This window comes from Erithacus rubecula (genome assembly GCF_903797595.1).
Source record: "Erithacus rubecula genome assembly, chromosome: 11".
Taxonomy (NCBI): Eukaryota; Metazoa; Chordata; class Aves; order Passeriformes; family Muscicapidae; genus Erithacus; species Erithacus rubecula.
Genome location: NC_136663.1, coordinates 10314871 through 10342651, shown reverse-complemented (window position 1 = coordinate 10342651; position 27781 = coordinate 10314871). Strand labels below are relative to the sequence as shown.

Here is a 27781-nt window from a genome sequence, read left to right as displayed (position 1 = left end):
TGATGGGAGGGAGTGCTCAGGTATAAGAGCCAGCAGTGCTTAGCCCTGAGTGAGGCATTATTTCATTGGGTTTAAGAATGTACTCAAGCCAAGAAAAGGGTTGTGTTTGGGAAGTGATCAGGATTACTGTGCCAAATGAAACAGAATGCTCATGTTGCTATCAGTGCTTTTACGTGCCAGTTTGGTCATGGTACAGCTGGGTCAATAGTGCATTGCTGTGAACCACTTTACTGTCCATCTTTCTGAGGCCACTTAATGACAACTTTGGAAGTTATTCTCTGCTATTGAGGGAGGAGAGCTAAGCCCAGACAGCTGAGGTCCAACTGTATTTAATTTTGCTGTTTGCTCTTGAGTCCTAGGGTTGGAAAGTAAAGATTGTAAGAAGACAAGGAAGGGAAATCAGCTTTTCAATTATAATGTTTCCTTAGTGTCAGGAGTATCATAAGGTATTTTGGAGGTTATCCTTGTAGATTCCCCTGCAGCAAGACTGCAGTAGAATTTTGGCTGTGCTGTGTTCTCCCTTTTATGTGCCAGTAAGCTTGGCCCTCTGTTCTTATCTACACTTAGTGCTTTAGCAGTCCTGAGCACGGGAAACTAGATCTGCTTCTGCTTAGCATTATAAGCCAAAAAGCAACACTTGACTATCTCTTGTTTCAGAGCCAGGGTGCTGCTGAGTGCAACCAGAGACTTTGTCCAACCAGTGATGGCTGACAACAGAAGGATGTCAGTGCTAGGGAATTTCAGACAGAGATATGTACCAAAGGCTGCTGAAAATAGCAGGGTTTGAAGCCTTCTGAGCTGCACACTTTGATCTTGGTCCATGCTGAGGACAACTGCTCTGACTGATGGACTGCACTGTAAGTTGGTGATGGATTTAGCAGAGTCCTCACAGGTGTCTGGATTTTAGACCTGCTGGTGTTAGCAATAAAACTTTGTAAAATGTCCAATGGTATAGGTGTATCTGTCCTTTAATCTGAAAGCACTGAGATGGAGATTGTTAGGATAAATGAGAGTGTGATGCAGCTTATTCAGAAAGAAAAGGAGCTGAAGTGGTGCCTGTACTTACTAGGGACTTACATCTGTTCTAATGACTCAGGTTGATGCCTGATGATTTACTGAAGCACAGCTGCATTGTGGCACTGAGGCGTGTGGTTGAATCAGCCTGCTGGGTGTTCATTCTGCACAGTGCTCAGATGAGGTCTGGCAGACCTCAGGCTTAGCCAACTGCCTGATAGTCCCAACTGAGTTTTGTTTGGGAGTGTGTGACCCAGACACCAAGCACAGCCCGTGAGGCAGGACAGGAATGGCTGGGATTGCTACAGCCCAGCACTCCATGCCCTGGTTTGCCCATCTGTGGAATGAGTTTGATGTGCAGTCGTAATTGCACACCAGGCACTGTGAGACCACGACTGACATCACATATTTGGGGAGTGTCAGATGCGCTGCTGGTGTCCGTGCTCTGGGGGTGATTCCAGCAGGAGCAGCACACATAAACAGTAGCAGATTAATTAAAGATGTCCTTGTTCTGCTACAAGGCCAATATGGAGTGGTTTGCTCAGAGTCAGCATTGCTGCCTGGCTTATTAGCAGGGCATGAGCCCTCAGATGTCCCCTCAGAGAGAGCAGTCATACAGCTGTGACAATTCACTGTCACATCTGTCCTGCACGTGAAAGAGGAGACGTGGATGTCAGCCATGCAAGGCCCAGGGCACGACAGCTTCCAGCCCTTTGTTAAAGCTCCTTCACAGGCAGCAGAGCAGTGTCTGTTCCATGCAGCAGACATTTGCAGTCAGGTGTTCCTCACTACCTTTGCAGAGATCTCACTGACTTCAGTACCTTCAGTATGTTTACTCCTAGATGTTTCTCCTTGAAGCTGCTCCTGCTGTTGCTGTTTAAAGGGCCCTCAAAACCTGATAATGTTTCCTAGGATCTGGGGAAATGAGCATTTTAGATGAGTGGGAGTCCGAAATCATTGCCAGGCTGCAGAATAATGGTTCTCCTTGTTTTGGGCCTTCAGAGCCTGATAGGATCACTGTAAGAAATGTGACTCAAGGGTTTCTTTGGAGTGGTTCCTGAGTTACAAGCATTTTCTGGTTGGGACCTGGGACTGAATGTGAAAAGCCAGCTGCCTTGTCCAAGGGCAGCAGCTTTCAATCTCATAGGACACATCTGGCTGAGGACGAAGGATGAAGTGTCCTAAATGTCCTGATGTCCTAAAACTCAGTCCTAAACTGTCCCAATGGCAGAAATCCCATTCTACAGCTCACCATAAATTACCCTGTGAATCTTTTCTACTTACATGCCTACTTCTTTCTGGTGAACCTCACTAGCAAGATCTCTACAGTCAGCATGAGCTGCTGCAAGGAGAGTCAGACCCATCAGCCATGGGGCTGGGCAGGGCTGACAGCTCAGTCCTGTCTCAACTGCACTGCTTGAGGAGAAGTTGCTGAGGGGGATTCTCCCTTTCCAGCAAGACTTTATCTTTCTCATATTGCTTTACTTAAACAAACAAAAATCATTGCTGGCAAAATAATTATTTCAACATCCATCAAGATTTGTTTTGGAAGGCTGATACTCTGCTTGATTTCAAATTCATGAGGTGAACTGAAATTTCAGCTCTGGAGCAGATTTCAGTTTGTCTTCCACCCATGGGAGAATGGAAGAGAAGTGTAAGTGAGAAATGTGGGTCAGGGAAGAGAAGTGGCAAAGCGGATAGGGAAAGGAGTCACAGCATCAAATGGTGTTTGGCAGACTCCTGTGCCAGACTGGAGGAGGAGCTGTATTGAGAAGCACCTTGCCTGTACCAGGGTTTGAGGAGGATGAATAGTGATGGCTTTGGTTTGTTCTGAAAAGAGGAACTCGCCAATAGGTTGAGTTTGAACTTCTTCCTGCAGTAATAAGGAGCAAGAGTTCCTGGTTGGCTGCAGCAGCCAGGCAGGTTCACTGAGGCTGGGAAAGAGGGAGCTGATGGTAATAGCTCACAGTTACCATTACCAACCCTGCACAGAGCCAAACAGTGCTGTTTGTTGCCTCTCAGCTTGTCACTTGGGAAGGTTTTGAAGGCCATGTAGCTTTGCTTTCACCTCCCTAAAGCCTGTGTGCCAGGTGTGGGGAGGAGCAGGCACTGCCTCACAGGGGTTTGGTCCTTCCTAGGAGGGGCTCATCCTCAGTAGGCAGAGAGATTAACCAGGATTATTCTCAGGTAGTGTGCATTGCATTTTCACCTTACTGAAACATGTCCTAAATTTGTTTTTGCTTTTTTTCCTAGATCATAGTAGAAGATTTCTTATTTACAATAGAAAACTTATTTACCAATAGAAAATTGGTAAAATTGGTAACGCATTTCTTTCTGATCTACAGAGACATGGATTGCTGCAGAAGAAAATTCACAATGATTGGTGTTTTGATGGGTCCCAGGTTAGCAACTGGGAGTGTCTTAGCCTGTCCATAAACACCTTTTCTACTATAAATAAGACTTTCCAAGAGCTTTTGGCTTTTGCCTTAGCAAAAAGGATACACTTCCCTGGCATGGGATGCAGTGCTCCAAACCCAGCTTTATCCCCGATGTACATTTTTGTATCCAATTGCACAAGTGTTAGTGTGTTAAACTGCTGTGTGAAATCGTCCACAGAGCTGGGCAGGCAGGCTTGTAAATTTGGGAGATCTGGGAGCTTGCTTGTGCATACACACTGCTGTGCACTCATGCGTGCAGAGCTTTAGGGATGAGTGTAGCTGTTGTATTCCTTGAATCTTTTCTAGTTCCCCAACAGAAGAAAACTTGCCAAAAATATGGCACCCTGAATTTGTAGCTGTTTGCTTCTTTGTTCTCATTTGCTCATATCCCCAGAGGAATGAAGTCATTTATTTGATCTGCCCTGCTGGTTTATGAATGGCTGGGACAGGACTGGCAGTGTGAACAGCCTGGCTGCGTGTGGTTTGGAGAGATGTGTTCACTTGCACGTTGGTGTCCAAACAGAGTAGCTGGCTCTGAAATCCTATCAGTAAGGCTTTTGAGTAACTTAAAACCCTTCTTGTAGATGCTTTGAATTTCTTCCACTCTGACATTGTGTAAGGCCCTGTTGAAGTTTCATTACCTCAGTAACCACGGAAAGGCAGCCAACCTTCTCACTGCAACCTTCCCCACAAAGGTCTGGATTCATTCCTCACCCCCCTTTTTTCCTTGAATGCAGAGCACAGCTTATTGTAGTTTAAATAATAGGGGAGAAGGCCAAGACTGCATATGGAGCTGGGTGGCATCATGTTAAAAAATAAGAATGTGTCCTGTCCCCTGGCTATCTCTGTGCCGCTCTGTACTAAATATGGAAGGTGACCTGTATAATTTTCAACATAATTAGGATATTCAGTGCTTTCTTTAGAGTAGCTTATGACAGACCAGTCCCAAACAGCTGCTGTTTCATGGGCCATTCTTGGTATTTTCTGTGCTTTAAATAACTCCAGAGTTTCATGATGTGCTCTGGGGGGACTTTTCCCTACTTTCTCTCTAAAATTTGTTCCAGAGCTTTGTGTATTAAGTCACTGATTCCCCATTGGTTTAGCAGAGCATTGTGGTGTGAACAGTCAGAAGATTTCTCTATTGCTCCTTCTCTTAGGGGCAGTATTCCTGGCAGAGGAACTTCAGCCCTGCCCAGAATGGTACAAGATCTCCTCAGCACAAATATCTCCTTCCCACCAAGCCCCATCCACGTTGCTTCTAGCCTGACTTTTCCTGCTACTTTTAACATAGATCAGAAGAGTTTTATAAAAAAAATGTAATTTTTTACCAATTTTTCATCTCATCTGGTTTCACCCAAGGAGACAATAACAGTGTATACCACTGCTATGTAGAGAGGCTAAAATATCCTGTTAAAAAATTTAGGCAAACCTCTGCCAGCAGCCACTACATGGAGCTGCTAAGGAATTTTCTTTGCTGAGAAATATTGCTGGAATTTACAAAATATTTTAATTTTTGCCCCCCCCCCTTTTTTTTTTTTTTTTTTTTTTGAGTGGTCTGAGCCCAAACAAATGAAATTGATGGCAAACTGATCATCAAGCGAAAAAGGTTTTTATTTGAACCCCAAAAGTTACCAGTTTAAATAAAGTTCCACTTGCTTATACTTGTAGAGGGAAAGACCATTTTAGACACCAGGCAATGCATTACATGTGCCTCCCCAGACACTCTCATTTTCAGCCTTTTTTATATTCAGACACCTTTAAAATTAAGGGATTATTTTCTTTGGCACAAGATCATGTCTATTTCCAGAAGCACCCAGAGCTGCTCCAAATGCTGCAGTTACTGCTGCTGGGGGAATTGGTGCCAGGCAGCTGCTTCTCATTTCTAGGGAATTTAAGAAAAGTTCACAGTGCTTAGCTGATGTTCTGTGTTTAGTTCAGCCTTTGTTTTCTCCCTCAAAATTTCATTAATCACATCATTTTTTTGCTTAAGCAGCAAGGTAGCAATCAGGCAGAAATGATTGATGTTGCTTGCTCATATCCAATCCAAAGTTGTTGAAAGAAGAAGATGAGAAGATTTCTTGGTCCTGAGAAAGAAAGCTGTTAATTCTGGCTGTGCTATGGGAGGTCCAAGGCAAGAAGTTTACCTTAGCTGAATGAATAAGCACAAAAACTCCATCTAACAGCTTTCCTCTTTCGTGGTGGTTATGGCTTTTTTCCGCCCCTCTAACTAATGATTTTTTCATGTGTTAACTGCACAAAGCCCTTGTGTAATTCTTCTCTGTGTTAGAGGATGGGATGCTCAGAGCCAGTAACAGGTGTACAGATTTTGGAGTTGTTTCATCTCACAGAGCCTGCAGTGCTTGCACTGATGTGGTGAATAAATTACTGGGAGTGTACAAGTTCTGCAAGGTGAAAGCAGGAATGAGAGTTCCCTGCTCTTGACTTGTGCCTGTGGTCAGAATCTGCTGGGCATCAGGCACTCACCCCATGGTAAGATCAAAAGATACAAAGGCACTAGAAGTGTGATCATGAGCTTTGCCACAGGTCACACCATGTCTTGTTGGAATCAATCAGTTTAGAAGATTAAAAGAGCCCACTAAGTTTCCTTCCATAGAAAATGTTAAAAAAAGAAACCAAAAAAAGCAATGTATGCCAGAAGGGTGGCAGTGGGCAGTGGACCAACAGGGCTTCTCTGCCCTGCTTTGGAGAGCATGAGCTTCTCCAGTGATGTGAAATCCATCCCTTTCTTAATGTTTTAAATTAATTTGAGTGGTGTAGTCATTCAGACTCCTGTGCAGTGGGAGGGTTTGCTCTACACGTTTTCATTGCAGGTAACTGCAGAAGGAAAGAGGCTTCACCACACCATAAGGGGGGGCTGAGTTGTGTGTGCTGGCAGGAGGACAAGAATTATCTGTTCATTAGCAAGCTGTGAATGTTTGCTCTAAATGTGTTTCTGTGAATTGACACCTGCAATTCATGTCCTTCCCATGCCAGATGCTGTCAGGCTCATCAGTACAGCCACTCTTGGCCACCCTGTAATTCTGGTTAGACCTAACCAAACCCACAAGTGGGGTGTGAGGGGGAGCAGCTCTTGGTGCATACACACTTGTGAAGGGATGAGATTAGGAGACACACTCTTGGTCTTTTCTTAATCTTTCCAAGACAGAAGTTTTTGAGTGTATTTTGCCATGTCTTTGAGTGGAGGCTGGCATTGCCCCTGGATCCCTCTGGGTGATATGCAGGAAACCATTTTGCCATAAAAGCTGTGGTGCTAGAGCTGCCCTGAGACAGCTGACATTTTGAAAAAGCCTTGCTGTAATCAGCTAGATAAGGAAAGTATTTTTATTTCATCTCCAGATACATTGCTTGCTCAGAGTCTGGCTGTGCCACATCTGCACATTTTTGCAAGGAGAGGGGAGGCTCTTGGTCACCACAGATGCTGATTTTACCCCCTCACAGCTTGCTGAGTCACAGAGATGCAGCCCAGACATGATGTAGGCTGCATCTCAGAGTTCTCAGGTTTTTCCACCCTTGCAGACCTCCCAGTGGTTTCAGCTAAAAATAGAATTGAGGGACTTGATTCATCCTTCAGGGAAAGAGCAGAGGACTGACCTGGATTTTCTTGTCTTTTCCATGCATGAATTGAAGTTTCAAAGGCAAACATTGGTGTTGGCTTCTTGGGGAGATGTTTGGCTTCCTGCTTCATTCTTGGGGACTCAGGACACTTTCTGGCTGTCACATTTTGAGCTGTGTGCTCGCTCCTGTGGCACTTATTGATGGGAAACCTTGCTGGTTTGGGAGTTTGCTGTGGTGCTGATTCAGGGAGGCAGATGGGGAAGATGCTGGAAGATGCCTGTGTTGTGACATGTGACCAAAACTGTTTCTAGGAGGAGAGTTGCTGTACTTCTTTCACAACTTCACTTATAAGCAGCCAGCCTGGAGCAGAGCTTGGAAAATGTGGAGAGTCATGGGATTTTTCATTCTTGGTTGTGCACAGCTTCTTCATCTTGGCCCTTGAGGAAGAGCAGAGCTCTGGTTTATTATTTTCCAGCTCACAGCCAAGGCAGGATAGTCTCCTGGAAACTGGATCCATGCAGAAGGAAAGTTTAGAGGGTGTTGGTTTGTTTTCTTTGCCATTTATCTTGCTTGAGGCGATGAAGGACTGGGAATGAGACAGGTATATCACCATCTGAATAATGTGGATTGTCTAGTGTGTTTTGGGATTAATCCCAGTTTCCTTTGGCTATTTTTATCCTATAAGGTGTCAAGTGCTTATGTAGATTTCATCAGGTGATTTGTTGATGCCTCTCAAGCAATAGATCTTCAGTTGAAAGGCATGTTTCCCAGCATGAGGAAACAGTCAGAGGCTCAGAGTGCCCTGGTGGGAGCAGTAAATTTGGCAGAAGCTGGAGGTACCAGCTGAGGAGAAGGCTGATGGTGACAGTGGTGCACTGGTGGCTGCCTGTCTGCCCCTGACACACTGAGCTTGCTCTACAGGTCAGTTTTCTTCTTTGTTTTCAAAGATGTCCAGCAGCTCTTTTTCATCTCTTTTCCGTGTCTGTACCATTGGGTTCAGCACAAAATCAGAGCTGCCTGGCCAGCACAGGGCTCCTTCGACTTCTGGTCTCAGGAGGAGGCAGAGTTGGATGAGAAACAGTTTCCTACCTGGAATTTCCTGTTTGGGTGCTGGGAGGGTTGTTAGGGATTCCAACCTTAATTACGAATTTTTTGTTGCAATTAAGATCCCTCCCAGATAAGCTTGAGCCCAATACCAGATGTCTCATGAACTATTGCCTGCCATTCTGCTCCTCTGCAGCTCCTTGCAATAATGAACTGTGGACAGAATGAACTGCAGAAACTACATTTGGATTTTCTAATAAGACAACCTATTTGTCCCAGGCTTTTCGTTATTGTTGTTGTTACTCTTAGTAATGTTTGTGTGCACTGGAAAACACATGATTAATGGTATTGGGGGAGGAGGAAGTTTGCTTTCAGTTTTTGTTTTTATGCAACTGACACAGAGAGCAGCTGTATTCAGTTACAATAAAGGTCCCCAAGCGTGGCCAGCCCTGGGCCCTCAAGGAAGGACAGAAAAACATGTTCAGACCACAAACAGGATGCTTGTTTTCTATATAAAAGGCAGTTAGCAAATACAGTGGTTCATTAAGAACTGGGGCAAATGATCTGGCCTGGCAAATTTTGTGAATTAAAAGCGCTCAAGGTCTTTCAGAAATTGTAATTAATTCTCAAAGATCATAGATTGCTGTGAATGCTGCATTGAGAGATACTTTAAAAAAATATGTAGTCCAGCCATCTGCTTGAGATAGGTACATGACAGATTATTATATGCATTTTTAAAATCCTCCTGAGGAAAATCCTGAATTCCCAAAAGAAAATTACCTTGAAGTTGTATTCTTTTTCCTGATACCTAGATAAACATTTACAGAGTAATTTTCTCTTGCCTCCTGTGCCTGCCTCAAGTCTGCTGGACGTGTGTTTAACTTGGTTCCACTTTCCCCAAAGCACAGACCTGGCATTTCTTCTGCTGGTGCCCTGCAGTGGGAATGCCAGGTCTGATGTTGTTGTGAGAGGCTGTTTGCAAGAGCAGCCCACATTCTTCAAGTTATTCCAGCCCTGGCATTTCTGCAGCAGTGGGCTCATGGTGGGGCAGGTGTGATCTTTGTGTTGGGGTGCCAGGCTGAGCTGGCTCTGTGCAGGGAAGGAGCAGAGTGCTTGTGGAAGGGCTCTTCCTGCAGGGCAGGCTCTTCTCTGGCACAGGCTCAGCTGGGGGATGCTGCTACCCCCAGCACTGACAGCGTGTGCAGATGTTTTGGAGATGGTGGGATGGACAGAGGAGCATTTCCTGTCAGAGAAGGCTCATTTGCTGAGGAAGGTGCTTTCAGGGCCAAAAGAGCAAGAGCAGTCCCATGAGTGGTTCCTGTGGTGTTTTTCCAGAGGAGATGCTGATTTAATGCTTCCTGTTGTTCAGTGGGATTCTCCAGTTCCCAGGGCAGGAGGGTTGGTGGTGCTGAGCCCTTGTGAATGGTGTGCAGTGCAGTGGCCACACGTGCTGTCCACGGCAGCAGGAGTGGGAGATGCTGCTGGAAACCCGTGCCAGATTCATGGGGAGGGGTCTGGAGGGCAGGGGCAGAGCTGCAGGGTATGGCTCTGGCATTCAGGGAGCCTCCTGTCCTCGCAGGGAGCTGGTGAGCAGGAGAAGGTCATGGCAGGGGTCTGAGCCAGCTCCATGAAGCTCCTGCTGAAGACAATTGTTCCTTAGTGTTCTACTTATAAGCAAATTCCCCTGCACTGGATAATGAATTATCAGATCCAGACAGAGGAAGTCTCTCCTAATTCTCTCTCTCTGAGGTAACTCAGATTCTTTGTGAATTAACTTGTTGTACAAACTAGAAGCACAGGATACAAAAACAGTGGTTAAGAATCTCCTCCAAGTAGTACTCCTGTGGATGGAAAGTTAATATAGGTCAGACAGCTGTGCCAAATCCCAGCTATCCAAACTGGGCAGCAGACTTTCTGCTTTCCTGTATCCCTTCATATTCTGTATGATGTAAGCATCAATGAGCAGCTCAACACGTGTGTCTGTTGCAATCATGTCAATGGATAAAGCCACACAGAATGTGTGCTCCTTGGGATAAAATTGTCTTTGGAGAACTGGAGATGTGTTTTCCACCCTTTCCCCTCACTGTGTTATCTCCAAAAAGAGCTGATGACCTGTCTTCCCTTCCTCCTGACTTTTTTACTTGCCATAAACTGCTGATAGACAATAGCAGACCAGTCTGTGAGTGAGCTATCACTGGGCAGGGTTATCATCCCACACCCCTGCAAAAGTGATACCATTTGTTCTTTCCCTTTTCCTTTTTCCTTTTCCATTTTCCACCCTATAGTGAAGTTAAAGTTCATTTGTTTATGGCTGATCACATTTTGTCAGCCTTCCCAGCAGCAAGTAGTGCTTGGCAGAGTAATGCTGAGAGTGCATGGACCAAAAATTATAAATACTTTGAAATTTAGGTTGCATGCTCCAAATTTCAGGTTTTTTATAGGGAAAACAGTATTTCTTCATGTTACAGAAGGGAAGTGGAAGAAGTGGAAAAAATCAAATGCTTCAAGCAAGGTCTTGTCCAGGAATGGAATCCAAACAAATGCTGTCAGCTTGTGGCCTCTGCAGACAGAGGCAATTTGGGAGGGGGACGTGAGCTCAGCACTGTACTCCTGTGTCCAGGGACTTGGCTGGGAGCTGCTGGAGAATGGGGAAAAGGGCCAGTGAGAGCTCAAAGGTGCTGTTTCCAAAATGAGGAATTCTCAAAAGGAGGAGTTAGATAACAAGGGCCCTTCACACTGGTCAGGTGAAGGAGGAGATGGACAGGTATGGATGTCCCCCATAGTGACCTCTGTGAGTGGTCATAAGTGGTGGAAAGGAGGGTGTGTGCAGGGGATCCAACCTGCAAAGTGTTTTTCCTGTAAATTCTGGAGAGTGGTGAAACCTAGGTGGGAGGGGAGGTTTATCCTCAGAGTTTTGGGATGCTCCAAGGCTATTCTGGAGTGTTGACTACCTGGATTTATCGCTTCAGCCTAACCAACAAAGTTCTTACCAAGTGCATAGCTGTGAAATGAAGCTTGTAGCCATGGATATATTAATTATATTTGGAAATTTTCATCATACATGCATAATAGAAAAGGCCAGATACAAACCTACATAAAATTCTGGGTGAGAACTGCTAGAAAAAAAACCCAACACAGTAAATTTCTTTCAGGAGCTGGAAACCCATGTTTAAATACCCAGTTTGGTTTTGCCCTGTGGTGTGAGAGAGTAACCCCATTCAGCAGTATATTCTGATTAATGTGTCAGTTCCCTTCTCTGGAAAACAGAGATCAAAGGTTTTTAGAAAATTCTTCCTTCTCACACGGAGGGCTATTCCTAGTATTATTTTTGGAACTAGGGTTACCAGAAGTTTTCCAGGAAGAAAATTGCAAATCTCATTGCTCTGTGGGCCATCTGCTTAATTTAATTTTTTTTTTTTCTTATACATGAGACATTTTGGAGCCTGTATGTAACCAGACAGTCGTGTTGACTGATTCTGGCGTGTGGCAGAATGAACACCTTGTAGCCTGAACCAGATGTGGGGAGGCTAATGAGGTGTCTGTAACCTGAGTGTGAAAACCTGAAGCTGCAGCAAAAATTTGGAATTTGATACATCTTGAGGTAATGGAAATTAGTGCTTTAGGCAGAAGAGAAAGTGCAGATTTGGGGTGAAGTGTTGTTAAAGGCAATGAAGCAGTACATGAATTAGAAATGAACGATGTTACTTTGAAAGTTGAATGCTGGCTAGAAAGTGAGGTCCCTGGGAAAGCTTTCATGATACTTCTTTATATTTGGTTATTTTTAACTGCTGAGAAAACACAGCTTGCAAACATGGAGTTTAAATCCAAAGTCCACTGGGTGTTTTGCACCCAGGCATTGCATGTGCTACAGATATTTAGACAGATAGAAGTAACTACTTTAAGTCATCCTTCTTACTCAGGGCTTCTTGCTTTCCTTTGGGAGAGGGCTCTTCACTCATATTCCTTTGAGAAATGTTTGTTTTTGTCTTGTCTGGCATGTTGAAGCAAAATGATGTGATTGAACCTTTAGGGTTACAGATGAAGCCTGGCTTCCGATCCTTGTTAATTTAGGATAGCTGCAGGAAAATCTCAGAAGCACTGAGATAGATATTACAGATGAAAGCTGAACGGCTTGAAGACATTCAGCACTTCAGAAATTTGTAAATACTCAGCTGAGAGGAGTGGAGCATGTGTGTGATTTACTGGGTGTCCTTGGCAACCTTCGCCTGTTTATTGGAGCAGAGCAGGAGTAGCCTTAATAAAAATAAAACAAAAAACCCAAAAACAACAACAACAAAGAAAAAAACCCAGGAAATCTTTTTGTGCTTGAGGCTTCCCTGAACACATAGTTTAGGTGGCCTTGCTCTTATGTCTTAATGGAGGGAAAAGGCATGGAGAGGAGGCTCAGGGCAGGGCTGTGCTGGCACTGCTGTTCCATGTGGATCCGAGCTGGAGCCCTGACCCCATCCATGCTCCAAGCAAGCACTGCTCACTCTGCAGCTGCTCCACGCTGCCTGTGGGAGAGCTGCTCAGCATTTTTCTCAGGGATCTTGGAACGTGTTTGCAGCACCACGTGGATCTCATGAAGCCCCTGGTTCCTGCTGGAGCGAAGGGGAAAGCTTGGTCCAATTCCCTGTGCGTTGATGGAGAGCTGCCCATCCCTGTTATCTGCCAGGCCCCTCCCAAGGAGTTTTTTGAGAAGGGAGCAGCAATATCTGAATTCAGCTCCAAGGGGCTGTGTCAAACAGCCTCCCTCCCATGGCTCTGCTGTAATAAACATCAGCCCAGAGCCCATGGGATAGATGGATAAATCCTGCAGGATCGTGCAGAGAGGGCCCACTCCACATCACCATGGCTCCCTTAATACAACAGTGAATATTTCAGTGAGGTTGTTCCAGTTAAGTGTCCTGGGCTTTGGTTTAAGCACCAGACTAACCCCTGCTTCCTGCAGCATCCCTGTCTGCTCTCAGCCCCCAGAAGTCGAGGCTCTAATGGAGCGAAGCAATTCACTGGAAAGCATTGGGGTAATTACTGACAAGGCTGTTTACATATCAGGTTCCCTCGCTGTGATGCACTGATTGGACACTTTGTTCACAGCTGCTGGTTTAATGCTGAAGCCAGCCTTTCCCAAGCTCGCCTGTGAGAGAAACGCTTAAAAATGTGTTGCCTAATTGCTGTTGCTTAATTAACAGCAGGAGCATGCCAGCTCTGCATCTTTGCTGTGCCAGGGAAGGGAGACAAGCAAAGCTGGGAGGGGGAAGCTCAGAGGAAGCCTGGAGCTCAGTAGGTTTGTGCAGGTCTTAATGATCTGCCAAACACTGCTGAACTTTTTCACTGGGCTGCAAAAAACTGTTGTAGAGTTTTATTTCTCCTGTCCCTTCTTTCTCATAAGGAGCCACCTCTGAGACTCAGCAGCTTGGTATGGTATAGATTGGAAGGGAAGATGTTAAGCTTAACAAGTCAGAGAATCATAGAATATTCTGAGTTGGAAGGGGCCTACAAGGATCACTGAGTCCCACTCTTACATGAATGGCCTGTCCTGGAGGTTGGTTTCTGGTTATTCCCATGTTAGTTTTGAGTGTGTGGAGAGTGGGTGTCCTGTGGTAGCCAGCATCTGGGATAGCCAGATGGAGCAGTGCAGCACCAGCAGAGTTACCAGGAGGGGCTGGAAGCAGGCTGCTTGTACTGCTGCTGTTCACTCAGGTGTTTCTGCACCACGAGCCTGATGCTTTACATCTGACTCTTCAGCTCTAATGTCACATGATTTGTTTATTTATTTATTTATTGGTAGTTTTTACTACCTTGCACTACTGGACTTGGGCTTACAGAGGTAGGAAAGGCTTGTATAATCTCTTCCCCTTCACCAGCAGAGCAGGGCTCCTCTCGTGGGGGGCTGGAGGCTGAGCAGCACTGCTTTCACTGGTGCAAGTGCCAGCAGGAAGGTGTTGATGTTCAGACTCAGTCACCAGCTCCCAGCCAGCCTGGTTTTAGCATTAACTGTCTGCAGCAATGGAAAGGTTCAAGCAGAGTATCCCTCAGTGGGTGCTGGATGACAGTGCAGGGGTGAAGGTATGAATGAGTGGGTGTTCTTGTGCTGCCTGCAGCTGAGTATGTGCAGCTCCTGTCCTTGGAGCTCAGAGAGGGGTTTAGATCCATCTGCAGAAGTGCACTGAGCCTCTGCCGTGCTTAAATGGCTGCTCAGACTTGGAATGAAGGAATGGAATATAAGATCAAAGGTAGATGGCTGAGGCTGTGGGTCTCTGACATCTGCTAAGTCCATTGCAGCTGGCTGTGCTGCAACATGAAATTCCCAATGCCTCTTGCAGAGGAGAATTCCCATTGCCTGCATTACATGGCAGCCCAAATACAGCCTGTGCTGTGCTGCAATAGGGTTTAATTTTTTTTCCAGACCAGCTTTTAATCCACTTACTTTTCAATAGGCCTATTTGGACATAAATGAATGCAATTAAACGTGTGTTTCCCAGTTGGATGAAGGTAAGATAGAGGAAGGCAGATGGCCTGGAAAGGAACACAAAGACTTTGGAACAAGCTGCTGTGAGGTGCTCTTATGTGGTTTTTGGAGTTCATGAGCATCCAGTGAGGGAGATGCCAGGGAAAACGTGGCTTATACCCATGTGAATTGCCTTGATCAGGATCCTCCTGTTTGCTGCAGAAGTGTGTGGGACTCATCAGGGAAGTGGTGAGGAAATGGATGTCTTTGGGTCTCGGTTATTGCTCTGTGGGAGTGTGAACATGCTGTGCTGTTGCTGTAGATCTGTTGCAGCTGTGTCATCTGATGAGGTGCTGAGCAAAGGGCTCTTCAGGCCAAGTGGTGTTGGTGTCTTTCAGTGTTTCACAGGATTTGGTGCACCAGAGTAACTTCTGGGAGACCTCAGAGTGAGTGTATGTGAAAGGGAGCATCTGGGTGTGAACACAGGACAGATTTAATTCTCACACTATGAAGGCAATTATTTATTTCTTATTGAAGTGTGGAGTAGGTTGACCTGCACCAGTGGAAATTACCTCAAGTCCTTTAACTGGTGGGACAGCAGAGTTCATTGCCTGCCTGTGATCAGATAAAACCTGAAGCTTGCTACATGGACTGAGGCAAAGGAGTCCCAGTAATTTGTCCATAAGTTGGAGATGCTTAAAAGGACCTCCTGGAACTGAATCTTTGGTTTGTTTGCTCATTATTCTGGGAGGTGAAGTGGGATGTAAAGTGCCTGAATGCAGTACTTTCAGAACTAGACTGTGAAGATTTTTTGATGAAAATCCTCTGCAAGCTTTAAAGGGAAAAATCCACAGTTTACCATCAAATCTTCTCCCAGGACAAGGTTCCTCCCAGCAGAGCTCTCAGAATGCTCCCACTGATGCTGGCACCAGATCAGTCTGACAGTGGGGGAGGCTCAGGGTGCTGCTGGAGCAGATCAGTGGCCAGCCTGTGCCTGTTGAGGGTGCAGGATCAGTTGCTGGAAAGGAAGGTAGCCTGAAGGTTAAGGGACAGTGAAGCTGTTGATACCCTGGAGCTGTTGGCCACTGCTGGCTGGTGGAGGATGCTGTATGTGTCTGAAACTCTGGGTTTCTTTCTCTTTCCATGCAGCCAATGCTAAGACATGGATGCACACTGAGGACAGTGCAAAGATCATGCCTCAGTCTGCAGAGGACCAGTTTTGTTTCAGCTGCAAGGCCCTAAGGTGTGCAGCACATCCCATCAGTGGAGCTGGGTCAAGGGGCAGGAGCAATGTTTTGGAGGTTTTGGGGGTGTGGGGTGCAGCTGCCTGCTCCTTCCCTGCCCAGGGCAGCTCAGTGGGACAGGAGCTGCGCTCAAAGCAGTTTGGTGGCAGTGTGGGGATGGGGCACAGCTGCTTGGAGCAGGTGACAGAGCTCCTGCCATGGGCTCCTCAGGCATCTCAGCACAATCCAGAGCTGCTGCCTCAAAGCTGCAGTGGGGACAAGGCTGGGAGGGGGTGCAGGGCAGCCAGGGACCCAGAGTTGGGGCAGGGTGACCTCTGAGCTTTCCTGTTCCCTCAGTGAGGGCAGCAGGGCGGGGAGGGAGTCAGAGTTTCCAGTCTTGGCTTTTATGCTTTATTGCTGCTGCTTTCAGCAAACTGGTTTGGCCAGAGGAGCTGTGGGGGGTTGCAGACAATGGCTGCTCACATTTTCCAGCTGTCAGATATTTAATGACATTAACTCCCCAGCCTCCTGGATTTTTTTTAGTGATTTAATTTTTTTTTCTCTCTGTCACAGCCAGCTGAAGTGCTTCCAGCAGCTAGACAGACCCAAATCCTGGCCCCCATCAGTGCCCTTCCTTCAGGGACCCTGCTCTGCCAGGCTGCCCTCCAGCAGCAAAGGGTTTTGTAACTTATTGGGAGCAAAGTGCTGAAAGTCTGAGGTGCGATGGGGATCCCTGGTCCTTTCCCTCCCTTGGAGGAGCTGTAAATGTGCATTAACCTGATGGATGTGTGGGAGGGAAGTGTTTCCCTCTTGAGAGCAAGGAAATAATTCATTTTGTGTATGGAAAAGGCATCTGTTCTCTGCACAGACTACTGACAGCAGCAAAGGGTCTGAGCATCCCAGAGAAGGGGAGGGTGCAGAGGTTTTGGGTCGAAGGACAGCTGAGCTGTGCTAAGCCCTGCTGCAGCCCAGTTCCTTCAGTTATTTTTGTCAATTAAGGGACAATTTGCATTCAGCTCTTCCTGGGGGTAGGGCTGCTCAGGGAGAAGACACCCAGCACACAGAGAAAAAAAGGAAAAACACCTTTGAACTCTGTCCAGCTGCTTGAATTCTGGAGATGAGGTGCATCACACCACTTCTAAACTGATCCTTTCCACCTGGCTTTGACTGCAGGCATAGAGTTTGCCCTTGTGATAATATTTGCTTTATGTATAAGTGCATGCAGGTCTGCAGACAGTTGGCATGCTGTCACAGCGTGCTGCTGTGTGTGAGCATGCCTGTGTGTTTAGATGATAAAAGCTGTAATGCTTGAGGAGGCTTTGGCCTGGGAATATCCTCAAGATTTACAGTGCTTTTATGCCCCATTGTGGCATGTACCTGTTAGATGTGTGATCTCATATGCATTCTGCTTCCCTCCCATCATGTGCTCTGATTTTGCACAGGATCTGCATGAAAAATAAAAAAAAACCAACTCATTGGGTCATTTAGGAACACTCTAGAGAGTTTCAGTACGTTGTTTCAATTATTCTTTGGTATTCCTGCTTTTTATTTTCTTTCTTTTTTTTATAATGTTATAGCATTAGGTAGTCACAAAAAGTCAATGCTTTAGTTATTAATCAGTGTTCAGACATGTTAGCAAACCCTTCCTGCCCCAGAGAGCCCAGATCTGTGTGGGCTTGGGGTGGTGGAGTGTGAGGGACCCAGCACAGGTGAGCCATGGCACCAAAGTCTGGCAAGGTCTAAGCTGTCCTTCTGTGCAGCAGCAAGGAGATGTCCTCTGCAGGTTTTGATTTGAGAGCTGAGAGCCTGTGGGTCAGACTTGTGAACCAAAATTCATTACTGGAGTTAAATGCCAGTAAAAGCATCTTTGCTCCCCTTTGTGCTGGAGAAAGTGAACTTAAATTGTTCTCAGAGGTAGCAAGTGAGGATGTTCTTCCCCAGCCATCAGAGTGGGCAGTGGGACCATCTGGCTGTGTGTCCCAGGGGCTGGCTTTAGCCTGCAGGCACTTGCCAATTCAGCAGCAGTGCAAAGGCAGGAGTGTGGGAGGATTCCCATGGGCTGCTGAGTAGGAGTTGATAGCTTGTACCTCACAGACCCCCCGATGTGCAGAAGAAAAACTCAAGCACAAAGGGCACTTGAGGGCTGCTGTTCCTCCAGACCTGACATTATTCCAGTCCACTTCACCTGAGGCTTCTCCTTTTTGCACCATTTCATTTTCTGCTTCACTGCCAATGAAAGCAATATGCTATTTTGATATGATTAGTGGTAGAAAGCCTAATCAGCCCTTTTCTTTCCTTGACAATATCTGCCCTGCCTGCCTGAGAGCTGATCCACCCTGCCCGGCCAGTCACGCAGCAGGATTTCCCAAGGGCTGTGGCACAGCATCCTCCTCCCTTTCTTGATGTTTTTCCTATTTACCAGGCACAGAGGGCTGTGGGAAAGAGTCAGGCTGACTTTGTCATCCTCCTCCCTCTGAACTGACACATACTGAAGTCATTAACTTGGCTATCAAATCTCAGCCGTGGGCTGAAACTTGGCAAAGAAGGTTTTGGGGCAAAGTATGTGTGTGGGACAGGATATAATGGATTTTCCTGTAGGAAGCACCAGGGTCAGGGACATAAGCAAAAGGGGTCATCATCACCATGCCTTCAGATTTCTTCACAGCAATGTGATTTATGGGCAGGGCACTCATCCAGTGATATTGGTGGGATGTAGTTCATGCTGATCTGCTCTGCCTCTGACCCCCTCTTGCCAGCTAAACACATGGTTGACTCTTGTTAGGGTAAAAACTTCAAAAGTGCCCCTCTCACAGTCTGCATATTTGGTATTGCCATCCAAGAAACCTGTGAGTTAAGTCCTTAAGTAGCAGGCAAGCTTGGAGCATCTGTTTCTTGAGCCAGTTTACCTGGGGTTGTATATTGGACTCCCCATGGCATTAGGAGATTTGCCATTGGCTGTCATGGCTCTAAGTTTTTATGTTTTCCTGCACCTGTTTGTGAGCTCAGAATCACCCATCCTGATATACAATAACTGGGGAAATACTTGGGGAGTTTGTTACCTCTTCTGATGTTCTACAGCAGAGGGTGGGCAGGGAAACCCACCCAGCTGCAGTGTGGTTGGCAGCATCCTGTGTAGTATGGTGACTCACCCAGGCAGGGCATTGCCTGGCCTGCTGTGTGCCAAGCATGTGGACATGGCCATCACCCCACTAGAGCAGGTGTGAAGTGCTGGAAAGGGCGTTTCCCTCTGCTAGAAGAAGGGCCAGAGCCCATCTGTGTGTCAGTGCAGCACCACCATGCCCTGACACCTCTCATGCTTTGCACACCCTGTTTCCCTGCTGGATGCAAGCAAGGAGAACTGAGGAGGATTTTCTATTCATTTTGTTTCACCAGCTTTCTAATTTGAGTCTGCCTGTCACTTCCTTGCTCCAAAACTACTTATTTGGCAGGGCTGGGAGCGTGAGTCATGGCCGTGGCCCAGGATCCTGCCTCCTGCTTTGGCCAGCAGTGCTGCAGCTGGGGCAGAGCACATCTGCTGCTGCTGCTCCAGAGAGCCTGCTGCAGGGCATGGAGGCACCAACCTGGAGCAGGGCACAGGGCAAATTAATAGGTTAATGAATAAAAGCACTTACTCTGAAGTCTGAGCCCAGGCTGTTATCTAATGTGTTGCTTTCCAAGGAGAGGGTGTGTGCACTCACTTGGTAACTTCACCAAACTTCTCTCAAAGGCAGGATCACTCTCAAAAGAGTAAGTTGGTGGGAGCTGCATCTACACCCAGGCTGTCTCTAATATCATGGGCTGGGAAATGAAATTGGATTCCAAAAGGAGATATTCCTCAGAGATTGAATGGGCTTTGCAGAACTTAGCTGAATAGGGGCAGCCTTTCCATCACGAAACACGAGTAGGGAACATGAGTTTTGTTCTCTGTGCTGGTATCTGACTATGGACCCACTGCTGGAAGAAGAAACACAGTTCCAGTTGGCAGCACAATGAAATACAGGGTTTCCTGGAGATATCCCTCCTGCCTTCCATAATAGCAGAACTATGTGGGCCAGTCCTCAAGGATTCATCTCTTGCACCTCACTGCTAAAAAGAGCAGAGAAAGTGAATATGCAGACTCTTAGAAAAACTGCCTGGCAATTTTGTTGGTGCCTGCTTCTAATAAGAAAGATAGGGAAGGAGGGAGCAATGTTCTGGTGTATAATGTTAAAAGCAAACAAAAAGCCCTCTTAGGGATAAAGGAGACTCTCAGAGGTGCTGTAGCCTGCTTGAGACGTGCAGAGCTTTGTCCGCAACCTCAAGGGTTTCCAGGTCAGCTTCAAGTATAGTGTGTGTTGGCCAGGCAACAATGAATGCTTTGAGCACACTTTGGGTCAGGGTTCTGTTTCCTTGGAAGGGGAAAGGGAAGGGAGGCTGGTGCTTTGGTCCTGTATCAGCAGCTATCTGTGGTGAGCCACAGATGATTTCAGTGCATGGCAGGGCTGGCTGTGGCTTCCCTGTGCAGGGCTGGTTCCTGAGGTACTGCATCCACAGCAGCAGGCCTGCTGCAGAGCCATTGCTGTGCAAGACTCAAAGTGCCTCTGTCCCAGCTCTGTGGTTTCAAAAAGAGCTTTTAAACTAACGTGGGAGTCTGTGAAATTACCCTGCTGCGATGTGTCAGCTGTTGACACAGCAACATGACAGTATGTCATCACTTATTTCCTGCTTGAGGGATCATAAAGCCTTTTTGCAGGGTTTATTCCCATCTGTTTTCCAAAAGAGAAACTTTATTGTATCTCTCTTTATTGTATCTCTCTTGCCCTCATTGTCCTCCTCTTCCAGACTTGGCTCTGAACCTCTCTCATGAGCTCTCTGGGGTGAGGTGAGAGAAGGAGTTCCCCACCTTCTGGTACATGTTTGGGGCTGCACTGGCCCTGCTCTGAGCCATCTCTTTGGACTGCTGTCATCTGTGCAGTTAGTGGGTACCTAAGGCTGACCTCTTTGCCTGAACAGTCAGAAATGCCAGCAGGCCAGCTGACCTGTTAGGCGTGAGGCAAAAAAGTGTGATATGGTACTTGAAAACAGCAGCTGCCTTGCAGCCCTGGTTTGAGCATCCAGCATGGTGGGAAGCCCTCAGCCCACACCTGAAGGGGAGTTTCAATCTCTGGCTGCAGCGGGAAGCCCACCCAGTGCTGGGCAATCCAAGGGAGGCAGCTTCTGATGCTTTGGCTTTCCCTTGGAGCAGTTCTTTATTCCAGGAGTCAAAAGCTGCAACTATTGTTGGTCTGGAGTAAAATCCAGCCCAGAACTGATGTAAAGTTGGAGGTTGTTGTCTCTCCTGCCCCATCACAAGACAGATCTTTTGCTGCTGCTGCTGTCCTGTGAAGCAGAGCCTTTTCCCTCTGCCAGGCAGGGACAGGCTGTGCAGCTGGAGTCGGACGCACGGGCGGGCTCATGGTAAATCCTTTGGAGAGCTGCTGAAGGAGCTTGGCTCAGGTCGGTGTCAAGTAGGATGAGGGAGGGAAACGCCTCCAGCTTGTTTGTGGTCTGGCAGCCAGAGAACTTTCTGCTGCTATCACTGGAGCCCAGGGTTCTTTTTCACATTGACGTTATTCCTGGAATGTCTCTGCTGCAGTGCCTGTGCCACAGCCCGGCACCGTGAGCTCCAGAGGGGAGGGATGCTGCCGTCACAGAAAGCATCTGTAAATCATAACCCAGGGAGCTGAATGCAGCACTGCTGCTAACTGTGCAGGTCTGCCCGTGCCTCTGCTTGCCAAGTCACCATTTAGGTCATGCAGATTTTATTCTGTGCCCCAGATTTATTTTGGATGGAAAGCCACGTGTTTCCAGTGAAGTTGCATCTGCAGGTATTTATGTTTTGAATTAGCTTTGAAAAGAACAAAACACATTTGTAAGAAGTTCTTCATATTTGCACTTTTAAAAGTACAAATATTTCCTTTTTTTCTTTTCCTTTTTTCTTTTTTGGGTAGTGTTAGAAGGATGATCTGCTTTTTTAGCAGTAGTCTGATCTGGGAGCAGATGAATGTTTTTCCAACAGCTTCTTGAAATGAGCAGCTGTTGTTCACCAAGTCAAACAGAAGAGTTTTGTGGAAACTAAGTCCAAACTGATTCTCTTTAAAAACAAAACCAAAATTAGATGCGGTATTATGGTTAGGTGCACATGCCAGAGGCTGAGTAAATGTAACAACAGACTTGTGACTTAGTCTTCACCCTATTTAATCCATCAATAGTTGGCTGTAAATCTCTGTTTAGAGCAGAACTGTTGGGAAGTGCTGCAGCTCCTGCACTCTCCAGCCTGGGATGCTCAGAGCTGTTGTTAGAGGTGTGTGGTGGCAGTTCCTTCTCACTGGCTGTGATGGGATTTCTCAGGGCTTGTAGTTTCCACTCAGGTTTGGGATGAGTCCCACAGGATGTCATTACACCCTGCCTGCCTTGCTGCCCTCTGTGACTTTCTGTCTCTGCCTGTCTCAGTTGTCACACTGGATTGTGTTTAGCCAAATTAAATTATCTTTGTGAACCAGATGATGGCTAGCATCCTTATCAGAAGTTTTGTTAAAATACTTAGCTATATTTTCTTTTAAAAATCCCTGCACTGACATCTGTTTCTTTAAGCTTTCTCTTTTCTGCCAGGGAAAACCAGACTTGGTACCAGTGAGAGAGAGACCGGTTCAGTTCTGCTGCTCCAGGCCAGGAAAAGTTAATGGCATGAAGTCTGCTAGATAGCAGAGTTCCTCTGCCTTCATCCATGTCATGTGCTGCCACTGGAGCTGCTTGCAGGTTTTATTTTCTGAATAAATAATTTTTTAAGGGTGTCTGAGTTTGCTAATCAGGTTTTCAACAAAATGGAAACATTTGCAGAAAGCAAAAGGGTGAATCAACATCTGGCAGCTTCCTCAGCCACTGTATTTTTTGTTCTTTCTTGTGGACAAATGTAAAAAGGAATTTAAGTGAAGTCTTTGTGCACATAAAACCCTCACTGTCCAAGCATGATTGATTAGGGACGCTTGCTGGTTCCCTAATTCTCTTTCTTAATCTTGGCATCATCCGCTTTTTCCATCTCAGCTCTTTCCACTGGAGATGAAATGTTTCTCTGCGGAGGGGCAGGAGACACCCACCCACCCACCCACGTTGGAGCTCCTCAGACAAATGGGTCAGTGTTCCCTGCAGTCACAGGGGGAGCAGGAAGCCAGCCCCTGGCCACAGCTCAGGGCAGCAAAGCCATGGAGAGCCTGACCCTATTTGACTTCTCTTTTCTAGATCTCAGCTTCTATAAACAGCTTTTTATGGTATTTGCCTTTCAAAGAGGAACCAGGGTGTGGATGGGAACAGTGACAAAGAGCCACTTATAAGGACTGAGTGAGCTCTTACAGGAGTGCACTGCATAATTTTCAGATCAACAGAAAAATCTTGCAATGTCTTAAGCCCTCATATGCCATCTGAGGTATTTAAATGCTGTCATTCAGTCAGGGCCAAAAGGTTTGTGCTCCTGTTTAACAGGGAAACTGAGTCATGGGGGTGCTTAGAGCCTAGCAGAAGAATCATCAGCAAATCAGAACCAGAGCCAGCAATTGAGAGCAGAACCCCAGTGCTTGGAAAACACTGGCCTCTCACAGGAGGATGACTTCAGCTGTGCCCTCAGCAAAGGCAGACAGCTTCTCATTTTTTGCACAGCTCTGCCCCAGACAGCAGGTACTGTCTCTCAGGGTGGTGTCACTGCTGGGGCTGCAGCAGGGACACAGAGCCAGTGCTGTGAGTGATAACAGCCTGAGCTCAGGGGGTCCCACAGCACCTCTGTGGGGCACAGCACCCCCTGGGCATCCTGCTGCACTCCTGTCCAGCTCCCCACGGGCTGTGGATCATCCTGCAGCTGGCAGGGCTCTCTCTGCATAGGGCTGTCCTTCCCTGGAGCTGCTCCAAGCAGCTGCTTTCTCCATCCCAGGCAGGAAGAGCAACACAAGCAGTGATGGAATAAACACTTGTGTCATGCCTCAAGTGACACGTGCATCCTTCAGGATGTTTCTTCCTGGTGCTGGTTGAGAATTAAGAAACTGAGGAGCCAGTGCTTGGGTAGACCAGTGAAGGTCATCCATCATCATGCTTTCCAGCCCTTGATGTCAAGCAGGCTGTGGAGGAGTGTGTCTGAGGGTTTCCAGCAAGCAGGGCCACAGGGTTGTCAGAAGATGGAGCTTAACCCTGTCTGTGTTTAACCTCATCCAGGCTGTGGCTGGCATCCCTCCTGGCTCTGTCCACACCTGCTCCCAGTAAAGGAATGTGTGCAGACCAAGTGCCCAGTCCATGGGCTGCTCTTGCCCAGGGTAGTGGTCTGTGTCTCATTTCCAGCTTGTGGCTGTGAGGAAAGGGGTGAAGGTACACACCTGTAGGAGAGCACAGTCAGAAATGTGGGATGTGCCACTGATCAGCCCTTTGCAGAGGGCACACCTCTTGTCTCAAGGACTGACATGCACCCACTTCTCCTTGGGTCACTCACTCCTTTGGCCACATGTGAACTGGTCAAACTGGGAGCTGGCACATCCCACCCATGACATTCTGCTAATTCTTGTGAAGGGAAAACTGCACGACTAGGAGGACCCACTCTGCATTTCTGCAGGTTCTTTACTAAGCCAGGATAATAGGATTAATGAAAATGCCTGGAAGCATCAGTCAGTGGAAGCACAACTCCTTAGCTCAAGTCTCCTTGCCTTTGTTCTCCAAGCAGATTTGCCTTAGGTCTCTCCCGTTGGATGTGAGTGTTTGGCAGTCCTCCAGGATGGGCAGCAGCTCCTGGGCTGCTCACAGGGTAAAAGTGATTGATGCTGCTGTAGCAGATCTTGTGATTTGGTGCTAATGGCTCTATAACTCCATTACTGTCCATTTGTAGGGGTTTTTTTATACACTAATTAACCAACAGTTTGATTTGATTGTGATACTGGGCTCTATTACAAGTGGGCAATTGTGGCTGAACATCCCAGTGGGCCCCATGGCACAAAGGAGGGGTTTCAAACCCTGCTCTGTGAGCAGCACATTTGGCAAGGGCTCCTTCATCCCACCCCTGGATCGAATGTCCTGATAACGGGATGGAGCTGCAGGGCTTGTTTCACTCCTTCGAGGAAAGGCATTAGGAGCCAGCAGCCCCCAGGTCTGGTTCTGATTTGCTGTGAGACATCAGACTCCTTACCTGCAATTCAGGGAAAATGATCCCTCTTTGCAGGGGCCTCGCAGGGTTCAGCTAGGATGAATAAGGGAGGGAGGGGAGATGAAATATCTGTGGCATTTTGTTGTGACTATTAATGATGTAGAGTGAAGCCGGGCCATCTCTGTGAATGATCACTGCATTTGCCTCTTGAGATCTGGCTGTGTTTTTTCCCTCCTCTACTAATCAGAACAAAGTTAAACATTGTAGTAGAAGGGCTCAGAAAGCAGCATTTCTCAGTGTCTGCAGAAAAAGCAGCACGTTTCCTGGTGTAATTAGGTCCAGGCTCTCAGGAAATGAAGGCTGTCTAGCTGATAAGTGTTTAGTAATGATTACCAAGCCAAGGCTGGGGAAAGCAAGCAAAGTGTTTTCATTGCAGAAGCAGCAAATCCAGCTGAGGCTTGTGGTGTGTGTCACGTATGGAGGCAATTGTCCCCGTGGTATGTGGCCTTGCTCAGTGGAGCACGAGCCAGATCTGCCCTGGTGTGACTCCACAGGAGCCTCTGGAGCTGCACCAAGAGCCTGAGCAGAGCACACATCTCCACACAGTCCCCTGGGCTGCCAGAGGTGTCATTCTGGGGGCTGGAGTTACTCTGCTCTCAAAGCCAGCAATTCCTCTCTCAAATTAGTAACAGTGCTCATCAAAGCTGGGGGAGCTGGAGGAGGGTCAGAGGCACATTTGCAAGCGTAGAATTCCATCCTCTGCAAATGAAATGCACGTTTCTTCTGCTGTGAAGGCAGCACAGTCCATCCCATGCCAGCATACTCATCCTGTCATCAACCCTCGACACCTGATGTGCTCTCTGGATGAGAAGGTCTCTTGTGGACCCCTTCCCCTGCCCTGTTTCATGTCCCTTTATTTCAGAAGGTGTATTTTGGTGGGAAACCCTATCCCTGTTTTATTCAGATGGGTTTGGGTTTTAGGAGCATTGAGCATTGGAGGAACCTCAGGAGTTTTGCTGCTGCAATGCCTCTTGCCTTCCAATGAGTCAATGTGTGCTTTGCAGTTCCACGTTTCCTGAAAACTCCAGCATAGCCTAGTGGTAGGTCTTTCTCAACCACACATGTACTCTGGTGAAAATAATACACTGATGTCTTAAAACCTCCCAAATCCCTTATTTATTGCAGCCTGTATAAATGAGTTCCAGAAAGGATTACACAACTCCCAGGAGGACAGGGCCATCAGTGGCTTTTCAGCACAGTGGTCCAGAGGCAAATCCTGGTTCAGGAAGTCTGAAGCTGCTGGACATTGCTGACGATGCCCTGTCCACAAGTGTCCACCCCTGGCCACTGCTGGGGGAAGATTCCTGGGGTACTTGAATCTTTGCACTGAACTTGGCAGCCTGTACAGGTAGTGCTCCTGGCAAGACCTCTCCTTTGCTTTTCAGACCAACCAAGATTAAATTGCAGAACTATGGATATATTTCCACTGCTTGTACTCCCTCTCTTTCTCTGCAAACTTTGTTCCCAGTGCATTGCCTTCTTGCTGGCCCAGCAGGGGTGAATCAACACAGAAATTTCTCTTCAAATATGGCAGTTTTCTTCAAACCCACTTAAGGCATAAGCTGAGTTTTCTTCTCCTTGGTGTCAGTCAGTTCCCACTGTGGTGAGCAAAGCCTGCTCCCAGTCTGTAGATCTTCTACAGACTTTGCAAAATGCTTGAATTGAAATCTGATGGTTTATTTAATCAGATCTGCAGTGCCCTGGTGTTCATCACCATCATGATGGTTTCCATGGATTCAGCAGCTGTCAGTCATTATTTGCTTGTTTATGACTTGAGCCCTGGAAAAGGTATTCAAGAAATATTGTGTCTTAACAAAGTGTGAATGAAAACTATTTCCTTGAAGAGTGTCAAGGCTTTTGGGTGAGGGGATGATGCATAGATATTCTGCGAGTCTGTTGTTGAAATTTATGGTTTATTTGCTTCTCCCTTTGCTGCCCCATCACAGATCAGGGCAGGGAGAGATAACCTCTTCCTCAGATAGCACAGTCCTGTTTAGAGCCCACTCTCAGGGCTCTGCACTCTGCTGTTCAAACTAAAGCTGTGGTGCTAACACCATGCACTGACCATGGTCACTGAGTCACTTCAGGAGATCTTTCTATTGCTCAAGGAAAGGTAGGGAGGCAGTCCTCAGGCTGGCACAGGCCTTAAGCCTGTTACAAAATTCCATTTACAGCATAAAAGGGCTGCAAAAAGCAAGTGTCATTTATCACCAGGTTGCTGTGGCTTCCTGGCTCTGGGATGCTGGTGGAAAACCATGTGTCTTCTGAGAAGGGCGTGTTCTGGGGACACACGTAGCTGTTTGGATGTTGTTAAGTAGCAGCAGACAAGCATATGCATCTGCACAGGAAACTTTGGCTCCCAAAGGGCATTCAACAGCTCATCATGTCTGACTCTTCTGAGAGGTGCTGAGCCATTGCTAAACCCTAGAAAGGGAGGAAAGTTTCTGCTGTAAGAATTTTTTTGCTTGTCTCAGATTTTTCTGTTGTGTTTTTCTAAAGTGTTTTAGTAATTACTTCCATAGAGATACCAGTGTGGAGACAGCTGGGTTAGGAGTCTGACCCAGTTATCAGTCAGTGCAGCTTGGTTAGCTGCAATGTCCAGGGAGGCAAGATGCTGGAGAAAATTCACATCTAAACTGCAAAGCTGCTTTTAACAACCTGCCAAGTTTGTTTTGTTCTGGTTTTCCCCTAAAAGCATGAGACCCTCCTCCCTTGGTAACAAAGGCCTCCCTCACTGCTCGCCAGTGTGTTCAGTAGGATTCACCTTTCTTCTCCCAGGTGTTTCCATGACTCTGGGTCCAGCTGCCTCTCAGTGATCAGTCAGTATATCAGATGAAAGCTC

The 27781-nt window shown here is 46.9% G+C and overlaps 1 protein-coding gene across 1 annotated transcript in view; it reads left to right on the top strand.

Annotated features, from left to right (window-relative positions):
• Positions 1-27781, top strand: part of P3H2 (prolyl 3-hydroxylase 2) — a 62038-nt gene that overhangs the window by 11269 nt on the left and 22988 nt on the right. The gene's annotated exons all lie outside the window — the stretch shown is intronic.